At 47.3% G+C, this 5,724-nt stretch overlaps 1 long non-coding RNA gene across 1 annotated transcript; it reads right to left on the bottom strand.

The window, feature by feature from the left end:
• Positions 1-911: 911 nt before the first annotated feature.
• Positions 912-4,437, bottom strand: LOC129145552 (uncharacterized). Its single transcript, XR_008551295.1, has 3 exons — positions 4,423-4,437; positions 4,221-4,313; positions 912-1,074 (listed from the first exon to the last, which is right to left on the bottom strand). It is a non-coding gene; the product is annotated as an uncharacterized LOC129145552 (long non-coding RNA).
• Positions 4,438-5,724: the final 1,287 nt, after the last annotated feature.

Raw genomic sequence — 5,724 nt, 5'->3', positions numbered from 1 at the left:
AGACCTCTCTTGTCTCGCCCACTACTCCTCTCAGCAGTGTTTTCAGTCCTTCTGCCTGTTCTATTCCCCGCTCTGTCTGTGGTGAATTCTCTTACCCCCCACACCTCTGGCCTGTACCCCAGTTCTTGTATGCAAAAATAAATAAATCTTTAAAAAATAATAAAACAAAGCAAAGTCAGTTTTTAAAAATAAATTTGTCCAAGTAATTTTGACTTATAGCATTCTATAGGGTTCAGGTTTATACTTTGACACTTGTATACACGACAGTATATACACTGTGTATACATTGTATATACACTGAACAATATCATTTTGTTCAGGGTATGATGTCAATGACAAAAAATAGCTGACTCCCAGCCAGAGCCAATGTTTGTGTGGGTTTGCAAGTGTTCAGCACATCTGTGGGGTTTCCTCCCAAATCTCCAAGATGTGTTGGGTTCGCTGATACGACTCAAGATCTCGGTCAGAGTGGGTGTGGGTGGGCATGAGGTCCCCTGGGATGGAACAGTCCTGGCCAGACCTGAGTTCTGCCCTGTACCCCAAGCCTCCAGGATCGGCTCCAGCCACCCGAGACCCTGAATTGGAATCACAGGTTGGAAAATGAATGAACGAAGACAAATACTTGTTGGATATTAGAAGCATTTGGGGTCTTTATTTAGAAGTTTGGTGATGTTTTTGTGACCAGAAATATGTTAAAGGAACTTAACTCTTGTTTATATCAATTAGCTTGTGGTCAAATTGATTTCGTTTAACTTCCTTTCCCTGAAAGTCGTAGTTTCCAAGAACCTATCAGCCATGGGAAGTGAGGACTTACTGTACAATGTGATGGCCACTGAAAGGCTAGTTTATATCCTCTACCCTACAATTGACCCCTTTTACCTGATTTACCCCCCTCCATCCTTCTCACCTTCTGGCAGTCACCATTTAGACTATGCACTTAAATCGCCATAAGCCAGGCTGGCAAAGGCTTGAACCTCAGACAAACTGGTCCTTTTCATTTCATTGTTGTCCATTTTTCTTTTTGGAGTGTGCGATAAGGGCCAGTGACTTGGGGGTGGGGTTCTTCTCTTCTCACTGTTTATGTAAGTAATATATTGTCAGAATTTAAAAGCACTTCATTGTTTCTTTTTTGTTTAATGATTTATGTACTTATGCATACAAGAACTGGGGTACAGGCCAGAGGTGTTGGGGGTGAGAGGATTCACCAGAGACAGAGTGGGGAGCAGAACAGGCAGATGGACTGAAACATACTGCTGAGGGAAGCAGCGGGCAAGTCAGGAGAGGTCTGCTGTGCCATATTGGTAGCTCCCTGGCTGGCCAGGGGATTGAACTTGTGCTGCAGAGGCTCGTGATAGCTTCATAGTGCTGTGCTTAACCCCTTGCGCCTCCAAGGAGGCCAAGTTCATTGTTTCTTTAAACAGGCAAGTTCACTGGGCTGTACCCACGTGTGCTTGACAGGGAGGCATGCAGAAAACAGAGGTCAGTGGTTGGACTTTGGGGGACACTGGAATTCAGGCTTGGGCTGCTTTGTGCTCAGGCCCATCCCTCTTCATCCCAATCTGCTTCTGTGAAGCCTGGAGGCAGGGGTTTCTAAACATTCTGCATTAATACATTAGTATCACTAATGGTGGTGGTGCATTGGCCAAGAGGCAGTTTAGCTCAGTGGTTAAGCCAACCAAGCTGTGTTCAGATTTCATCTTCACCATCTGGTTAGCTGTGTGGCCTTTGGTAAATTATTCAACCTCTCTGTGCATGTTTCCCCAACCATCAAATGAGAATAATGATGTTATCTACTTCACAGGATTATTATAAAGATTAAGGTACAAAATGCTCCGGTTGTTAGATTTTATTATTGCTCTAACACATTTTCCCTTTTTGGTCTAAACTCCGAGGTTCTTGGGCACAGCAACAGCTGCTTTTCTGATGGGGACCTCCCCAGATTGCCCATTACCTAGGAGATTCCCCTGCCTTTCCCTTTCCTTGGTTCCCAGCTGCCCTCCGCTACCCTGCCACCAGCCTGCATTCTAGTGCCTTCTCCCTTCCCATTTGCCCCTCAGCCCCAGGGTGACCAGAACCCCCACCTTGTAGGACAGTGTTCTAACTCTTTCCCCTTTTTAAGAGATCGACTGCAATTTCTATAATAACATCACATTAGCTAGAAATTAATGTCCTCATTAAGACAGCAATTAGGCACATTAGCGCGGCAATAAAAGAGAAGCTTATGAAATAATTGCTGGTTCCAAAATGCCTTTAATTTAGTATTTTATATTGCACTGTGTTATTAATTTTTTTCCCTTGGCGGAAGATAATAAGAGAAACGTTTGAATTGTGGGAGATTTAAATTTTTTTAAAAATGTTTTTAAAAGAAAGCAGTCTTGACACCTATAGACAGATGATCTTTCTTTTCCCCAAAGCCCCACGGATCCTGAATCCATCAGATGTTGGCAGTGATGGAGGTAGGCAGGGGCCAGGCCATGTCTCAGTATTGTCACCACAATGGCCCATAGCAATATCCTGAGTTCGATCCCCGGCAAGGGAGCTAACCCATATATGGCTCAGCAGACCTCTCCTGTCTCTCCTGCTGCTCCCCTCGGCAATGTATTTCAGTCAATCTGCCTGTTCCGCTTCCCACTCTGTCTCTGGTGAATCCTCTTACTGCCCAACCCTGTACCTCTGGCCTACACCGCAGTTCTTCTACACCAAAATAAAAAATAAAATCTTAAAAAAAAAAAAAAAAGAATTTGAGGGCAAGTAGTATTTGGAAGGTGACCCCAAGATGCATGGGGAAGTGAGATGAGGGTAGGAAGGTAAAGAGACAATCCAGGTAGTGGTTGAAACTGTCAGCAACAACAAAAGTGAGAGGAAGAGGCTGGTGAAGCCCCAGAGGGCAGCATACTGTCTGAGGTAGCAAATGAATCCCTGAGGAGTGGACATATGAGAGGAGATCTAAAGGCAGCCACGGAGGAACCCATGTGAAGATCAGGGGAAAGTAGTGGGGGGAACTGCAGGCACAACATCCTGAAGGTTGTTACAAGCTTCGTGTGAGGTGCTGCCAGGAGGCTGGTGTGGCTGGCATGGCTGAACGGAAGAGGCAGAGGGAGAGAGTGAAAGGGACACAGTGGGAGAGAGATCCAAAAAAAGGAAAGGGGAAAAATTCATGAGGAAGTGAAGCAGATGGTAGCCAAATACAGGCTCCCCAGAATCTGAGGAAGGGCAAGTTATGTCCAGACCCCTCATGTGTTACCTATTGCCCATTATACTGCATAACAAATGTCCCCCAAATCCAGTGACTTAGGACAGGAAGCATTAACTGTTGCTCCAGGGACAGCTGGGTAGCTCTGATCTTGATGGGACTCACTGAGTCTTTTGTCAACGGTGGTCTGGGAGGCACCTCTGGAGACTCAGGTGGGCTCTCTTGGTGTTAGGGGTGGGGCCAGCTGTAAGCTCCTCTAGCATGGCCTTGGCTGGGAGAACAGGGCTCTCTCCTCCAGGTCCCTCATCCTCCAGCAGGCTAGTTTGGACTTTGGTCACATGAAAGAGGGAAGTTGTCCAGATACACACAGCATCTCCTGAGAGCCAGATACACATGCCTTCCATTGTCCCAGACAGGGCACAAAACCAGCCCAGACTCAAGGGCTGTGGAACTAGACCTCCCTGTGGGAGGAGCTTCCCAGTTACAGAGGCAGTGAGTACAGTTGGTGGGATGTAAAACCTCTTTAGAGATCAATCCACGCTGGCTCCATTTTTTGTTTGGGGATTGATAATCACTCTCTCTCCCTTTCTGGTTACCTACCCCAAGGCGTTATATGGTCCTCCACTCCAGCCCTGCTCCTCTATAGTTTCTCTTGCCTGTGTTTATTCTAAGGTTCCAAACAATCTGTAGCTTGCGTTGTTCAAAACCCCAAATTCCTGACAAGTCTTCCCTTCCTACTCTGCTTAGGGATGTGAGTGTAAGCAACATTTTTAAATTGAAATAACTGGTTCTCCTAATAGTGAAAGAACAGCTGGTGACAGCTACAGCAGGTCAGAGAGGTCTGCCTATAGGGTGCCCCTGAGCAAGGGAGAAGCGAGCGCTCCAGCATGGCTGGAACTCACGGACTACCCCTTGTGCAGTGTTCAACTTGCCCAACCATACTAGTCCTTGATGAACAGGGTATTGGAGAGGAAAAGGGAAGAAAAAAAGGAGAAAGGGATTCTACCAGAGCCAGGGCACTATTTACCTTAGTGCTCTTGTCAGATGAAGGAACTGAGAGACCCAGGAGGGAAACCCAGACAGGCAGCCTGGTTTCCGTGAACCAAGGCTGGTCCAGGCCCTGTGAGAAAGGGGTAGAGGATCAGGAGGGTAGGAAAGCCCCAGCTGAAATGACCCAGTTGGCTTCCCTATCCCAGACCCCCTATCCTGTGTCCCAAGGAATTAAGTACCTGCTAAGTTCTCAGTTGCCATGGAGACTGCCACAAAGAATGGAAAGAACACCCCAGGGGCGTAAAGAAGCAGTATGCTCAGTTTTTGGGGGGTACCATCCAGAATATGGGGGTTACAGGGGGGTGGGGAGAGAACGGATTACATTCTTCTGGGGCTCGAAAAAGCTCAGAGAGTCAGACCAGGGTCGTTGGGGTTAAGGAGCCTGGAACCTTCTGTGGCCCTCACCAGTCATCAGAAGGAAGGTGGGGGCAACTCAGCTCTGGCATGCGCGTTTCCAATTCTAACCCACACTTCTGAAGCCCTCCTGGTAGCCGGGTGCTCCCCACTCTATGCCTGTAGGAGGTGGGAGAGCCTTCACAGGAGTTGTTTGTTTTTTTGTTTTTTAAATTTCTAATTCCACTTTAGAAGGAGGCACTGGCTGGGGAGCAGCACAGGTCTGACACCCACCAAATTACCCTAAACCCAAAAACAGGTCCAATCTTACTGCCATCCCCTTCCCCACACCCTTTCATCAGTGAAGAAACTGTCCAGACATCCCACAGTATGGGGAGGAGGGTGAATTTAAACCCCCCAAAGGCAACCTGCAGCCCAGCTCCCACCCAACACACACACACACAAGTTCTCTAAACCTCCAAGAAAGCAAGCAAGGCACAGTGTAGTGGCAGCTGCAGGTTTTTTTTTTTTTTAATCTGTTAATAAAACGCAAGTGAATCAAATCCGCTCCGAGGGAAGGGGGGGGGCGGCATGGTGTTTGCAGAAGTTGGAAATTTAATAAGAAGGAAAAATAAAAATAGCCACTGTGCTGGAGAGACAGAGAGAGGGTTGGGGGAAGTAGGTGGTGTGGGACTTCAGACTCGGTGGAGACACATGCAGAGGGAAGAGACAGAGATGCTGGAAAAGGTGAGGGTGTCCTCTCACCCCCACTTGGGACACCACCCAGAGGGGCCCAATTTCTTGGCAGATTTTTCTCAAGGCTAGTGAGGCACGGAGGGACTGCAATCTGAGAGTCAAGATGAGGAGGTCTAGCCCTTGGCTGTTAGTTTTTGCAGCACCCCCCACCTTCTGAGCAGCTCATAGGCAGGGCTACCAAGAACAGCTGTGTAGGTTGCCCACAAAACAAGGGTGGAAGACGGAGCAAAAGTTGGTATCACTTTTTCCCATCTTCTTTTGCAGAGAGCAAAGGTGCCTTTTAAAGACCAGACCCACACACCAAAAAGGTGGAAACAAACAAAAGGTCCATCAACAGATGAACCAAATAAACAAATATGGTTCATGCATACAGCAGAATATCATTCAGCCAT

The sequence above is a fragment of the Talpa occidentalis genome, unplaced genomic scaffold, assembly GCF_014898055.3.
Source record: "Talpa occidentalis isolate TD23 unplaced genomic scaffold, MPIMG_talOcc4v2.1 talOcc4.12, whole genome shotgun sequence".
In the NCBI taxonomy this organism is placed as follows: Eukaryota; Metazoa; Chordata; class Mammalia; order Eulipotyphla; family Talpidae; genus Talpa; species Talpa occidentalis.
The sequence above is the reverse complement of the archived record's forward strand: the minus strand, read 5'-3'. Positions and strand labels throughout refer to the sequence as shown.